Here is a 16,869-nt window from a genome sequence, read left to right on the forward strand (position 1 = left end):
GCTCATCGGAGCGTCACTGTACGGACGGCCTTGACCCCCCCCGCTGCTCCCCACTTTCCGCCGCTCCCCCACCCCGAAAAAGCAAAATTCAAGCAGCCCTGCTCCCCACTTTCCGCCGCTCCCCCCACCCCGAAAAAGCAAATTCAAGCAGCCCTGCTCCCCACTTTCCGCTGCTCCCCCACCCCGAAAAAGCAAAATTCGAGCAGCCCCTGCCCCCCTCCCTTCCTCACTACTCTCTCACCTCAGCTCCGCCTCCCGACATCCTCCGTCCTGTGCCCCGCCCCCTTTTGCGGTCGTCGCCGCCATTCCCCTCCTCCATCGGGCCCCCCTCCGTCTTACCGGGCCCATGCAGCGCCTCTCTCCTCTGTCCGAAGGCGCTGCACGGGCAAGAAGACAGCTGATGCCTGCCTTCGCCCAGCTTCGATGGCGCGTCTTTCTCCTGCTGGGCCCGCAGGAGAAAGACGCGCCATCGAAGCTGGGCGAAGGCAGGCATCAGCTGTCTTCTTGCCCTGCAGCGCCTTCGGACAGAGGAGAGAGGCGCTGCACGGGCCCGGTAAGAGGGAGGGGGGCCCGATGGAGGAGGGGAATGGCGGCGACGACCCCAAAAGGGGGCGGGGCACAGGACGGAGGATGTCGGGAGGCGGAGCTGAGGTGAGAGAGTAGTGAGGTAGGGAGGGGGCAGGGGCTGCTCGAATTTTGCTTTTTCGGGGTGGGGGAGCGGCGGGAAGTGGGGAGCAGGGCTGCTTGAATTTTGCTTTTTCGGGGTGGGGGGAGCGGCGGAAAGTGGGGAGCAGGGCTGCTTGAATTTTGCTTTTTCGGGGTGGGGGGAGCGGCGGAAAGTGGGGAGCAGCGGGGGGGGGGGGCAAGGCCGTCCGTACAGGACGCTCCTGATGAGCGCCCTTGCCCCCTCCCGACCCTTTTTTAAAATTTTTATTTATTTATGTTTTTCTGACGTCCTTTGGACCAATCACAGCGCTTTTAGCTCTGCTAATGCGCTGGGATTGGCTCAAAGTTTGTTTATTTTTTCTCTTAATGATTTTTCCTGGCACAGAGCTGTCCTAACGAGTGGTCCAGACCTGTCGTTAGTTTTCCTGCCTTTTTCCTGCGTAAAGGCAATCGGAAAAGGTTAGTGCATGTCGTTTCAATGGGATTTTCACACTAATTGCTCATCTCCATTCCGTTTTCGTTAGCTGCTGGCTTCCTCGGTAAAAGCCCTTTGATGCATGCAACGGATCAAATTTTCCTCGTTGGAGAGTCATTAAAGGCTCATTTAGCTTTAGTGCATCTGCCCCTTAGTAAAGGGACCCACTTAGAAGGTAATCAACCTTTTAATTTTTTTTCAAGTAAAAAGACTTAGCAGTGTGAGAGGTATAGTTTACGTGGCTATGTGATGAACTGCTGATAACGAACTGTTGTGTGAAGAAGTCTTGCATAATGAAATGTCATCAAAACAAAATACTGTAGTTAACAAAATTTTATTTAGAAGATAATCCAACTTTTAATGTGTTTCAAGTAAAAAGGCTTAGCATGTGAGAGATATGCAATACTGTGAAAATAAATTAAACCGTAACATATTATACAGACATGCAACATTCAGAACACTTTGTTTTAGATCTCTGGATTTCTTAGGAGCAACAGGATCAACACCACCACTAACCTTGTAGGAAGTGAGTTTTCTCTATGTGTAGGTCTTTCTCTACCCCCTTCGGATGATAGTATTACCTGAAATACCACCCCTCTTCAACATTTGCTGTGCATTCAATCCCATCAGCATCATGCATGTTCTCAGGATGGGGCACACTATCAGCCAAAATTTCAAATGCTTCTCGTATATCATTTTCAGGTACCATTGTTAGTTCTGGTAAACAATGGACTGCTGAACAAATTTCATCATTTGTTTCGTAATTACTTTTCATTCCAAATTTGTGCAGTCTATTACTTTTGAGTTAGGGGAAAGCACTGCGGATAGCATTCATTGTAGCACATTCAAAATCTAGCAGAATTTGGTCTGGATTGGTATCTAAGAATCAATCTTTTAACTTTGACAAGAATTTGGTTGAACACAGAACATTGCTTGTTTTAAATTCATTTAAAGGAGGTTTTTGACCAACAAATGAAATTAAATGTCAGTGGTACGAATTATGGTCAACAACATATAATAAAGTGGTGGCAACAGTTCAGAATGTCATAGACTGGTGAGGTATTTTCCTCCTTTATGTTTAAACTGTGCCTTTAGGCTAGTCTGTTTTTTTGTCACTGTTCTTTTGCTTTTTTTTTTTTTTTTTTTTTGAAGGCAGTTTATTCTGATTTGGGTTTGACAATGGTTTTACCCGTAGACATTTGTGAGAAAGATACCATTTGTTGAGCCATTCAAAATGAATTATTACTGAAACTATTCCACTACTTACAAAACTTTTTGAAATGAACCATAGAACAATTCGGCTTATATGTTCCATGTTTGACATTATTATTTTCAAATTTATTTCATTGTCAGATTAGACTTATCCTATTTAAGTGTAAATCTCTGCTGGATTTTGTTTTATGTGACCTAAACAGAATGAAAATAGAGAATAATTAGTTCAAAATAATTCAATTTTCATTGTGCAGCATGTGCTACTTGATATGTGATTGTCTGTCATGTTCTATTTTAAATGTACATATCTGTGCTCAATTTTTGATTTTTCAGGTGTTTATCTGGCTCGATAATAAACTGTCAAAGTGATGAATGATCAAGTAACAAATTATTGGATGTTTATATGGCTCGGTGATGAACTTTCATGTAATGAGGTTTTGCGTGATGAATGTCACCAAACCGTTTATCTTGTCTGGCATTGTATACTCTGTGTGTGGTACATAAGAGTAAACTGATGTGGGCAAGTCTCTGTTGAAGCATTTGCAGATGATTCAGAATTCAGCAATATGGTTATTCGGTAGGGTTAGGCATTATTACATGTGACTCTGCCATTTATTGCTACCATTGGCTACCGGTGGAATTTAGGGTGGAGCTAAGATACTGCACCCTAAATTCCTCATGTCTTTGTATAGGAAGACCTAACAGTATTTGTCTCTATTACTCCTTATGTCTCAGGCTGATGCCTTAGATTATTATTATTTATTTATTGCACTTGTATCCCACATTTTCCCGCCTATTTGCAGGCTCATGTGGCTTACAAAGATCTGTTATGTTAATCTATGCAGGGCTTGAAGTAAAATGAATTCAACTGAATGATGTTGGTGGCCAAAACAAACTGAGGGGAGCCCCAAGGACACTGTAGCATGAGAAATACTGCCAACGAGCAATAAGAGGTCTTTGCTTTACAGAATCTCTGTTAGATAGTGTGTTTGGTATTCACTTTATGGCTATAGTCTAGTTGTTTCTCCTACAGTCATGGGTCATTTGGAGTCCACGTTGGGCAGTGCATTTTTTGGCTGGCTCAAGTGAGTTGGAAATGTTTGCCTATATTCTTTCAAGCTGAGGTTTTAAGCCCATACTGAAAACACATTTTTTTTTCACAAAATAATTTGGGAGATTAATTCATGGAGATTCACTGACTGGGGTTGCCACCTGTATGTCTGGTAGACTGGTTGAAACTGTGTTATTTTCATTGTCTTGGGTTGACTGTGGTTAGATTTTCCGATTATATTATGTAGTTCTTTTCCATTTAGTATATAATATGTATGTAAACTGCCTGGGCCTGTTTTTAGAATTGATGTTATATCAAGTGTCAAAAAACCATAACCTACAAACCACATAATTTCAGTTGAAAACAGCTTGCATTGACCTATTAAAGGAGACTACTGACACACATTTCAGGAGATCCATACAGCTGACCAAATTACCCTAAGACAAAATTGCTGACAAACTGAGATGCACTTTCAAAGCTTAATTTACAGATAAAGACCTTGACTAATTTTAAGTCCATGTATTTAGAACTATTTCATCCCTTGTAATCCTCCCTTGTTACTGCTTCCTTCCCTACTGAGTTGTACATTAATAGTGAAAATCCTTTACTCTTATTAGCAATGGCACTGAATAAATTGTCTTCAGTCAAATCTAGTTCCAGAATATATAGCTTGACAGATATTTGGGGCTTTTGTACCTTAAAGCCCTGTGACCACAGAAGTGTGAATATGTTCAGATGGATAGAGACAGATACTTGATGCTACTTTCATCCAATGACTTACAGTAAGTCTAACAGACAACCACTGTTCCCTCTACTACTACTACAACTACTATTTAGCATTTCTATAGCGCTACAAGGCATACGCAGTGCTGCACAAATATAGAAGAAAGACAGTCCCTGCTCAAAGAGCTTACAATCTAATAGACAAAAAATAAAGTAAGCAAATCAAATCAATTAATGTGTACAGGAAGGAGGAGAGGAGGGTAGGTGGAGGCGAGTGGTTACAAGTGGTTACGAGTCAAAAGCAATGTTAAAGAGGTGGGCTTTCAGTCTAGATTTAAAGGTGGTCAAGAATGGGGCAAGACGTAGGGGCTCAGGAAGTTTATTCCAGGCGTAGGGTTGCAGCGAGACAGAAGGCGCGAAGTCTGGAGTTGGCAGTAGTGGAGAAGGGAACAGATAAGAAGGATTTATCCATGGAGCGGAGTGCACGGGAAGGGATGTAGGGAAGGACGAGTGTGGAGAGATACTGGGGAGCAGTAGAGTGAGAACATTTATAGGTTAGTAGAAGAAGTTTGAACAGGATGCGAAAACGGATAGGGAGCCAGTGAAGCGACTTGAGGAGAGGGGTAGTATGAGTAAAGCGACCCTGGCGGAAGATGAGACGGGCAGCAGAGTTTTGAACCGACTGGAGAGGGGAGAGGTGACTAAGTGGGAGGCCAGCAAGAAGCAGATTGCAGTAGTCCAAACGAGAGGTGACAAGGGTGTGGATGAGGGTTTTGATAGAGTGCTCAGAAAGAAAGGGCGGATTTTACGGATGTTGTAAAGAAAGAAACGACAGGTCTTGGCGATCTGCTGGATATGAGCAGAGAAGGAGAGAGAAAAGTCAAAGATGACCCCAAGGTTTCGAGCTGAGGAGACAGGGAGAATGAGAGAGAGCCATCAACAGAAATAGAAAACGGGGGGAATGGGGAGGTGAGCAAGAGTCCTCCAACTGCATTGCTGCCAATGGAGGGTAATGCTTCAATATTGTGTTTTCAATTGCTAGGGGCAGGCAGGTTCCCTGGAATCCTGCAGAGCCTGCCTGTCCCTCACTATTGAAAATCTGATAGTGAAACAGTACTCCCCACTGTTAGGATTGTAGGTGGAGGACTCCAGCTAGCTTAGAGGGAACAATGCAGTCAACTACAACTAAAAGCAAGTTCATGGAACACAGAGAAGAAAGAAATTCCGTTGTTGTGGTAAATTACACAAAGAATCCCTACTCTAATAATAGCAAGGAGCTTTTTATACCAAGCTTCTCTTCTATAGACAAGACAGGCTCTTCCAACAATCAGGAGGGAGGGAGTGAGTCACCAGATTCTCCAGGAAGGAGTAATATGGTCAGATCTCTTAGACCCTGTTATTAAGTGTGCATCTGTATTTTGCACTACTTACAAATGCTGAAGACAGGGTTTACTCAATCCAGTCAAAAGGGATTACAGTAATCAAGCCTACTTGTGACAAATGCATGTGCTAGTTTTATCAAGTTATTTTCAGTCAGTCTCTCAGTGTGCTGCTGCAGTTTGTGAGTGCTATATTTTGGTGGTGACAGAGTGAGTGCTGTGTGCTGGTGCTAGTGCTGGTGGGTCGAGAGTGAGTGATACTGTATGTGCTGGTGCTGATGGTGGTTCAGTGTCTCACTAGGTGGAATAGGTGGAGGTGTGCACAGTGATATCAGTGGGGTTAATGGGTTGCACTTGTGGTGTTTAGATATCTGCACATTAACCATAGAAGTGCTGAATGCTATTGTGGATGATGCTTTGCTGAATGTGGAGGGTGGGCTGAAAGGGCGTCTGGAGGGGAGTGATAGAAGGAGATACTCCTATCAGAGAGACTTTAGGCCTAGGAATCAGGTCCTAGATCTCACTGACCAGGAGTGCCTTACCAGGTACCACTTTGATAAGGTTGCCGTATAGCACCAGTGTCAGCAGCTACAACCCCTCCTCCAAGCCAGGACATGCAGGAATAATCCAGTTCCAGTCCACCTTAAGGTCACAGTCTTCTTGGCCTTTCTTGCCACTGGCACATTTCAGTCAGTGCTAGCAGTCAATGCAGGCCTCACCCAGCTTGCCATCTCCAATTGTCTTCCCCAGTTCCTCCATGTCTTCCTGATCCACACCTCACAATGTATTGCCTTCCCCTCTACAACAAAATGACTCAGTTCCACTCCATAGACTAATTCCTCTCAGTTGTAGGCATCATTGACTGCATAAACTTCACACTCAGACCCCCTTGGGCAAACAAATAGACCTATAGAAATAGAAAATCCTTTCACTCCATGAACATGCCACATTTATATCTTTAGTTACTGCAGTATTCTCCATAAGTATCTTCATAATATTCTGTTACTGCTTTGTAATCACTGCATTGGCATTCACTATGCTTGTCTGCTGGTTGTTCCCCGGGTGAGGGTGGATCTTGTTTCCCATGTTTTACTCTGGAGCTCAAAGCAAATTCTACCTTGATTTTACCAGGCTTTTGTGTTGTCATATTTAATGGCCAACCATTGATCAAACATCATACCAGGAGTCAAATAAATATGTTTATTCTTGTTAGTGTTGTGGAGCTCCTTGCTCACAAGTCCACCACCTGTTGTGCTTGAGTACCCCACCTTGTAGCTATGCTTTGGCTTATACGGATACATGGAAAACAGGTTTTACATTATATATGTCTTGCTGATATTATCGGGCAGGTTTCTGGGATAGAGCTTCTGATATACCCTTTTCCATTCTATGACATAGCTGCCTCTTTTTAATATTACATAAGTATTGCCAAACTGGGACAGATCAAAGGTCCATCAAGCCCAGCATCCTGTTTCCAACAGTGGCCAAGCCGGGTCACAAATACTTGGCAAGATCCAAAAAAAAGTACAAAACAATTTTATGCTGCTTATCCCAGAAATAAGCAGTGGATTTTCCCCAAGTCCAATTTAATAATGGTCTATGGACTTCTCCATTAGACCTTTTTTAAACTCTGCTAAGCTAACCACCTTTACCACATTCTCTGGCAATGAATTCCAGAATAAACATGCTTACATTAAATTAAATTTAAAATAAATGAAGGTTCAGCTGTTGGCTCATCAGATCTAGTGGAATTTGTATGGATCACGGTGATAACCCCAATGGGAAAGAAAAGAAAGAACAGTGTACTCAATGCTGATATATGGCTACAGTGGAAGGTCTGGTCCAGTCTGAGCATTAGCTAATTAGCTAGCTCATTTTCGAAAGAGAAGGGCGCCCAATTTTTGACACAAATCGGGAGATGGGCACCCTTCTCGCAAGGCCGTCCAAATCGGCATAATTGAAAGCTGATTTTTTGACACCCTCGACGGCTTTCCGTCGCGAGGATAACCAAAGTTCACGGGGGCATGTCGGCAGGGTAGCGAAGGTGGGACTGGGGCAGGACTGGGGCGTGATTAGTAGATGGGCGTCCTCGGCTGATATTGGAAAAAAGAAGGGCAGCCCTGACGAGCACTTGGTCGACTTTACTTGGTCCATTTTTTTTCATGACCAAGCCATGAAAGGGCCTGAACTGAGCAGATGACCACCGAAGAGAATCGAGGATGACCTCCCCTTACTCCCCCAGTGGTCACTAACCCCCTCCCACCATAAAAAACAGGTTAAAATACTTTTTAACCAGCCTCATATGCCATACTCAGGTCCATCGCAGCAGTATACAGGTCCCTGGAGCAGTTGTAGTGGGTGCAGTGTACTTAAGGCAGGTGGACCTGGGGGGGGGGTGGGGGGCTCAGCACCCAAGGTAAGGGAGCTATGCACCTCGGAACACTGCAGTGCCCCCTAGGGTGCCCGGTTGGTGTCCTGGCATGTGAGGGGGACCAGTGCACTACAAATGCTGGCACCTCCCATGACCAAATGGCTTGGATTTGGTCGTTTTTGAGATGGGCATCTTTGGATTCCATTATCGGGAAAAACCAATGGCGGCCATCTCTTAGGGTGGCCATCTCTAAGGTCGATCCAAATGTTGAGATTTGGCCGTCCCCGACCGTATTATCGAAATGAAAGATGTTTGCCCATCTTGTTTCGATAATACGGGTTTCCCCGCCCCTTCATGGTGCCGTCCTTAGAGATGGGCGCCCTTAGAGATGGTCTCCCCCATTCGATTATGCCCCCACGTTTCATCTCCACAGTATATGACAGTTTATTCCAGGATACAAGAAAAGAAACGTAAAACTTAAGTCAAATTATAGAAAACATACATAAAAGAGTATAAACCACTACATGGCTATTACATAAAATTAATTTAGTACTGCTCATTTCCTATAAAATACTCTGAAGGAGGCAATGTGAGACTGTATCCATTCCATAACTAGCAACATCTGACAAATGAAATTTCATGCAGAAACTAGTACCAATAAGATTGCAACATGGCACCACATTGCAACAATTTATTATTCTGACTAACTGCATTTATCTAAAAGATAATTTGGACTAGATTCTATAAATGATGCCTAAAATATTGGTGCCAAAAAGTATCATTTAGCACTATTCTATAAACCAAGCTTAAAGTTAGTCACAGTTTATAGAATATTGCATAGCTCCAGAAACCACAAGTACATTTAGGCATGACTATTTACACCAATGAAACCTGGTGTAAATCCCCATGTGTAAATTAGGCATGGATTCTGCTAATTCTGTAACTACATGCATAAATTATAAGAATCCCCCGACCCGCTCATGCCCCTCCTATGGCTTTTTTGGAAACATACACTAGAATTTACACATCTTTGTAGGAGCACATCTTTCGGTAGCCTGGCGGTAACTGGACAGCATGTGGCACTGCCCAATTCCTGACGGGCACCCCCCCCCCAACTAGAAAATACAAAAGTATTTTGTAGCACCAGGAGTGGTGCATGTTGGGGGTCAGAACTACTGTTGGGCTCCCTGGGAGCCCGGCGGTAGAGCCAAATTGCCGCATTGCAAGCCTGCAGTAGGCTTACCGCACTTTCATAAAAGGGCCCCTAAGATAGGAAAATTAGTGGACAAAAAAAAGAGCATTGTCACAGTGGATTTATGACAGAAGATAGAAACCACTGAACTCACAACACAAGACAGGATGCACTGAGGCTCAAATGCAAACATTCTTTCTTTAAATTAAATAAATAAATACTTAATTTCCAAAATTATCAACTTATATTACATTTATAACAGTTCTGCCAACCTTTCCCTTTCATTTTTTAACACCAAGCCTTATCAAATTTCTGAAATTAAGTTTTCTGCTCTCAGAGCAGCTATTATATGTCAACAAAATCTAATTTTCCCTTAACAATCTGACTCAAAAAGATGCTTTTTTTTACCCAAGCCAATCTACTACCACTCACTTAGCAGACTACTTTTTTATTCTCTTCTTTCAGTTGTGTATTCATCTTCCCCTTTTAAAGCCACTTCATTAAATATACTTTTTCTAATTAATGTGCTCTAAGGAAAGAAAAGGTAACAGATATAAAACCTGCCCTTTCTGTTAAACTGTTGATATGTCTGCGCTTTTGACTTATATTACATAACATGCAAACCACTGATTTACTATATTCATACTGTATGAATGAAAATGTACCACAGCTGCCAACAACTCTAAATAGGGACAACTATAATCTCAATAGTCTACAGTAGCAAGAAGTACTTACTTAATTTTACACTTTGCTCAAGCTTTCTGAGAACTCAGAGTGATGTAAATTATTATCCTATATAATAATTCTCACCACCAACGTTCTAATGTCTTGCCTGTGTCCGTGGCTCCTTCGGCGTTGCTGAGCTAGGCTCTGTAGTCAGACTGACGTCACTCATAGCCAGTGGTGTGCTGGAGCAGGCTCTCACAGGCTCTCGAGAGCCGTTTGTTAAGTTTTTAAGAATTTTGGGAGCCGGTTCTCCATGGCTACTTTAAAAAATGGATCCCAAAATGTGGGCTTGGGCCCCTCCTGAATTCTCTTTTACTTTGCTGGCGAGAGAGAGCCCCCTGTTAACAATTTACCAGCACACCCCTGCGTCATAGCTGATCCCCCCCCCCCCCCCCCCCCCCACACACACACACATACACACACTGCCACTTGCAAATCTGGCATCAAACAACACAGGAAAAACAAAACAAAACAAAAAAAAAAAAAACCAGCCTTGCACCCATCAGCTGTCGTGCTCCCTGTCAGAGCTGCACGCGCTACAAAACGGAGAACCGTATTCAGTGCACTGTCGGAGACCGCCCGCCTGCTCTCCCTCCGTTCACAACTCGGCAACCGGCTGAAGCACAGCACAAGTAACGGGCAGGGAGGGGGAGGAGTAGGGAAACTCGCGGAGCAAGTGGCAGGAGCGGCGGAGGAGAAGGAGGAGGTGGGTGTGAAGGAAAAAAGCTGTCAGTGAACAGACATACAGCGTGCACCCCTCAGCTGTCCCACACCCAAACTGAAAGAGCTTTGTGCGCTACAAAACAGAGACCCAGAGAGCAGGACAAGCATTTTGGCAGCCCTTCCCCGCTGAGCTAGAAGAAAGGCTTCAGCGGACTGTCGGAGACCGCCCGCCCTGCTCTCCCTCCATACACAACTCGGCGACCGGCAGAAGCACAGCACAGGTAATGGGCAGGCAGGGGGAGGAGTAGGGAAGCTCGCGGAGAAAGTTGCAGGGAGCGGCGGAGGAGGAGATGGGTTTGTAGGAGAAAAGGGGGAGAGGAGGGTCGCTGGACATGGGTGGCTGCAGGGGGGCAGGGGGAGAGGAGGGTCACTGGACATGGGTGGCTGCAGGGGGGCAGGGGAGAGGGAGGGGGAGAGGGAGTAGGTGGGGGGGTCCTGAGACCAGAGAGGTGGGGGTGGAAGGGGGTCCTCAGACCATAAAGGAGGGGAGAGGAGGGTCCTGAGAGAGGGGGGTGGGGGCACACACTCACTCACTCTCTCTCTGTCTCTCACATACACTCTCTCTGACACACTCTCTGTCTATCACACTCTATCTGTCACACACACACAGTCTCACACACACAGACACTCTGTCTCTCACATACTCTCTCTCTCACACAAACACACACACACTCTGTCTCTCTCACTCTCATTCTCTCTCTGACACACACACTCCACCTCTCACACACACTCTATCTCAAACATACACTCCGAGGAAAACCTTGCTAGCGCCCGTCTCATTTCTGACAGAAACGGGCCTTTTTTACTAGTAAGAAAATAAAATTAAATTGACAGAGACAAATACAAAAAATAAGTTGACAGAATGCATGCTCTGAGCATTACACAGAGGTTTATTTTTGCATTGATGAAGTATATATATATATATATATATATATATATATATATATATATATATATATATAAACAAAAATCTATCTAAGGTATCATAACTTAAAATAGTTGTAACAAAGCATACAAGCAGATTCGAATACAACTATTACTATTTATAAATCTTTATTTCATTATTACATATTATTACAAATTCTTATTATTGTTCATTATTTATTAAAACCCACAACTAACCATTCATTCTTCATTCATACATACATAACTTATACATATATCATCACATTTTTTTAAACTATTCAAATACTATAATACACACATATATTTTCGCAAATTTGCCAATTAAGTCCAACAGTGGTAAACCTTACCAACTGATAATGCACTCGATATAATAGTTCACAAATCCAGTGCTTAAAAGTTTTTCAAGTTCTTCCAAAAACTTCAAAGTTATCCAAAACCTTGTATCATTCTGATATCAACAACTTTTCATTGTGAAAAAAGAAGAATCCACTGTTACTCCACTTAATAAGCAAAATTGTCCATAAAATAATTTACTCCAAAACCATATATCTTCTAAAATTCTTCGTAATTTTCACCATCTTAATTCAATCAGCTACTGGCACGTAACTGCTTGCACTCTCCCTCGTGGTTGAAAATATGAAGACATCACTGGTTTAAATTTGACACTGCATTTTCTTTTTCTTTTTCACCAAGACCCACACGTACATGTTTCGCTCCTCAGAGCGTCTTCAGGGGTCACAGTCGGCTATCGCCGGGGAAGCATGACAGGGTGACTCAATGAGTTCTTGAGGTTATAAATGGTGGTGGGAGAATGAATAGATGGGAGTTATGAGTGGCTGGGGAGCTATATGAGTGAGTGTATGGTGATAACAGGGGGAGGGGGGGGTGGCAGGACCGAATGACTGATAACAAATGGGAGTTGTGTGTGAGTGGATAAAAAGTTAAGTGGCAGGGTAGTCAAGTAAATGAGTGGATAATAAAATTATGAATGGAAAGGGGCAGAAGGAGTGCAGGAGAATCTAAAAGAGGCTCTAGAGAGGAGAGAGCAAGATGGCCGACGAGAGCAGACGTGTCTGAAAGTGCTCCGCACTTACCAGATCGTTTGGCGGTGTTGCAGATTCCCACCCCTGAGTGATTATGGGGAAACGGAAAGGAAAAACCAGTGTGCCGGCCTCCTTGGCCCCTGGGAATGTTCCTGCTACTCGGCAGACGGTTCTGGAGCATTTCAGGCTTCAGCCACTGGCCATGCGGTTACCAGCTTTGGATTGTTCCGCTATTTCATCGGCGGGACACAGCGTAGAGGCGATCTCTTTGAGCCCGCCGGCAACCACAGCGCCTCCACAACCCGGAAATAGTATGCAGTTGGCGAGGGGTGTTGAGGGAACGCCTGAAGTGGAAAGAATCCCCCAACCCCAAGGAGGCCATGCCACAGCGTTCTCCCCAGCGGTGAGTGAAACGGAACAATAGAGGGGTATGAGTAATCCACCCCCACCCCAATGGGCTCTATCCTGGTGATGTTGGATGTGAGAAGACCGACTGTGGTAACTTTAGAGAATCTATGGGATGTTATTCAGGGAATGAATTCTCTACTCTCAAAGGTAACTAATTCCTTTACTGAAGATTTGTTTAAATTGAAACAGTCTCAAAAATAACTGACTGAGAAAACTCAGAGTCAAGAAGTTCAAATGGAGTCTTTAAGGACTGAACTTTCTAATCTTCAGAATTTTGCTGGGGTTGTCGTTAAGGATAGAGAAATTCTGGTAAGAAGGCTAGAGTTCCTCGATAATCAGGGGAGAAAGAATAATCTACGATTTACTAACTTTCCTAAATCACCATTGATCCCAGCTCTGGATATGCTTCGTAAATATTTCAAAGAAATTTTAGGAGTTCCAATAGAGGGGTTCCCCACTATTGTACGAACCCTGTATATAACTGGGAGAAAATTAAACCCTCTGAGCCCTCAACAACAACCTGAGATGAATTTGACAGAATTTCTGGAAAATTCTATGGACTTAGTGTCGGAAAGGACTACCCTTATAGTTTCCTTTGCACTTGAAATGGATAAGATGAATATTTTCAAACTATATTTTAAGCATTTGAATGATAAATTTCTTGGGGGTACAGTTAGAATTTATCCTGATTTGAACAAGGACACTCAGGCCCGTCGGCGAGAATTCTTGAGTTTAAAGCCAAGAGTTCTTGCAATAGGGGGAGTCTTTAAGTTAATTTTTCCTTGTCGTATTTTGTCCTTGAATACTGTGAATTATATGTTTACGGAGCCCCCAAAAATGAAAGATTTCTTAATTGCCAAAGAAAGTAGTCAAGGACTTTCCCAGAACTCCCAATAGAGTGAAAATACGCTGATGTACTCCGGCTGCTGATATCCGCATGTCCCTGCTTAATATTTGTTCTTTTTTTCCTTTTTGTAGTATATTATTCCTTGTATCTTGCTCATATATAGTGGTCTAAATAATGGGTTATTTTTCCTGTTAGAATTGTGATCTAATTTTGTTTCCATATCTTACATTTATGTAATAGATGTATCTAAATTTTAAATGCAAATAAAAAAGAAAATAAAATAAAGAGGCTCTAGAGAAAGTGATTTGAAATTGCTGTAGCGATAGTTCTGTGTTTGGAGTTTTTAAGTCAGCCCCTCCCTTTCCCCTTCTCCTTTCCTTTCCTTCTTCTGTACCATCTTCTCATCACACCTTTCTCCGTCCTTTTCCCTTCTCACATCTTCTCTCCTCCTCCCCTACCCCTCACTTGCTACATGTTGCAGCATACGAACCAGATGAAGACCCAGACATGCATGTCCCTTCTGATCTTCACTGGCAGAATGGTGGGAACCTCAGCTGGCACAGGAAGCTGAAGCTGCATAGGTTCCTTCTGACTTCTACCAGTACAGGAGATTAAAATGTCATGGGAACCTCCACCAATACATAAAGATAAAATGCTGCAGGTTTCTTCTGATCCACTCAGGGAGAGAGTTTGTTTCATACCCAGGAACAGTCTAAGGTTGCTCTTCTCAACCATGTCTGAGCAACAAGACCTTGACTCTTCATCACTCCTTTTTGCTTCGTTTCATGTGGCTCGTTATCTCCTCATTCCACATTGAGCTATGTGTATGGATGAACAGATGAAGTGGTAACCAGAAGGAATGACCCTCGATAATAGGTGTTATTACCTAATGTAAACAAAAACCTAAAAAAATAAATTATTAAATGTATTAAACAAAGCAAATCTAGGGGCCATTGAGAGCCAGTTCACCATTCTAGTTTTGAAAGGCCCATTACATTAAAAGACATTATGATCCAAACAGATCTCATGGCTAGTCATAACCAGCTCATCATTACATCACTAAAAAGTCTTATTAATCAAGGAGGACTAGCCAAAGAGGAACATTAGTTTGTGAATTAACTGTTAAAAGCAGTAATAAAAAGTCTATAATTATTGGCTATGATAGTTTAATTTAATTTCAAGATTTATATACTGCCTTTTCAATCAAAAATAAATTAGAACATGGAGCACAGTCATTTTGATATGTAACATCATAAGTTATCCTCTGAAAGGCAGAATTTGTTTGAGCTATTAGTTTAGCATTAAATTGGGTTTATAAATTTATAAAGTCCCTACATCGCCAGCATGTGATACAATAGTAATGCTGCCCAAGGACCACTGTACATCATTTTATACTTAGGTAGGCCTAGGCCACAAAACCTTAGTCCTTTGTGCTTATGTTTATCTTCTTGGTTCTAGATTTGTGTATGTCTCTTCCAGCTCAGCCATAAAAGATTGGCATATTGGGGTGCTGTCCTGGTGCCCATCGCAGTGCCCATTATTTGTAGATAGATGTCATTGTTAGAGTGGAAGCAGTTGTGAGTTAAAATACATTTGATTAATTTTGTAATAGCTTCTGGTGAGTATTGATGGTCCACATTCACACTGGACCATCAATACTCACCAGAAACTATTACAAAATTAATCAAATTTCTTTTAACTCACAACTACTTCTGCTTTAACAATGACATCTATCTACAAATAATGAGCACTGTGATGGGCACCAGGACAGCACCCCAATAAGCCAACCTGAGCTGGAAGAGACATTTCTGAATACATACCAGACCAAACCCCTAAAATACTACCGGTACATCGATGACATTTTTATGATTTGGACTGAGGGGGAAGAAACTCTGAAACAATTTTAAAATTCCTTGAATACATACCATCCTACAATCAGATTCAAAATTGACTACTCCCCAGAAAAAGTCAATTTTTTCTGGACACCATGGCATCAATCAGCGATGGCTATATACAAACATCTATATACAAGAAACCCACAGACAGATGCAGCTACCTCCACAACTCCAGCTTCCACCCTTCACATACAAAGAGATCCATTATTTACAGCCAAGCCACAAGATACAACCGTATTTGCTCTGACCCAAGGGACAGAGACAGACACCTTGAAATCCTGACTGCATCCTTCGAACAGAAAGGCTACAACCCCAAAATAATCTCCAAGAATATTGCCTCCTCCCTCAAAATACCCAAGAAAAATCTGCTACAGTACAAAGAAAAAAAAAGCCACAGACAGAATCCCCCTTATAGTGACATACAACCCAGAGCTGGAAAAATTAAGAAAAATCATAAAAGATCTTCAGCCTCTACTCTAGAAGGATGAATTACTGAAAGAGATATTCCCATCCTCACCAGTGCTGGCTTTCCGACAGCCACCAAACTTAAAACACAAGCTAATCAGAAGTAAGCTCACAACACAGACTCAAAAAGAAGAGAATGGCACACATCCTTGCAATATATCCAGCTGCAAGCTATGCCAAAACATTTCACAGGACCCCACAGTCATTCACAAAGGAAAAATATTCAACACAAAGGAATCCTTTACATGCTCATCTTCTAATGTGGTATACATCATTCAGTGTAAAAAATGTGACAAAGGATGCAATATTGGAGAATCAAGTCAGATGCTAAAGACAAGATTTAATTTACATAGACATCACATGAAAAATGCTAGTGCCAGCCAGGACTCCACTCCTGTGGGGCAGCACTTTACAAAACCAGAACACTGTACCAGTGATTTCATAGTAAGAATCCTGAAAGGTAACTTTAAAACAATACAGGAACGTAAGACCTTTGAAGTCAAAATGATTAAATATTTTGACACCCACCAGACAGGACTTAGAATCTCAGATATGGAAAGAGTGGAGAATATATCGTAATAGTCAAGACTATACATCACTCATACAATAAATTTCTTTGTCCTCCTCTAATAATAATAATTCAAGAATGTGATATATCCTACGTTGTAACAGGGCAATCGTCTGATAAGTGACATCTCTCAACTGAAAAAATGCCCTACCTTTAAACAGTTTTCACTAGATCAGCTGACCTCTGGGAGGGAGTCTTTTGCTATCCTCAGAAATTAGC

This window comes from Microcaecilia unicolor, chromosome 7, assembly GCF_901765095.1.
Source record: "Microcaecilia unicolor chromosome 7, aMicUni1.1, whole genome shotgun sequence".
Classification (NCBI taxonomy): domain Eukaryota; kingdom Metazoa; phylum Chordata; class Amphibia; order Gymnophiona; family Siphonopidae; genus Microcaecilia; species Microcaecilia unicolor.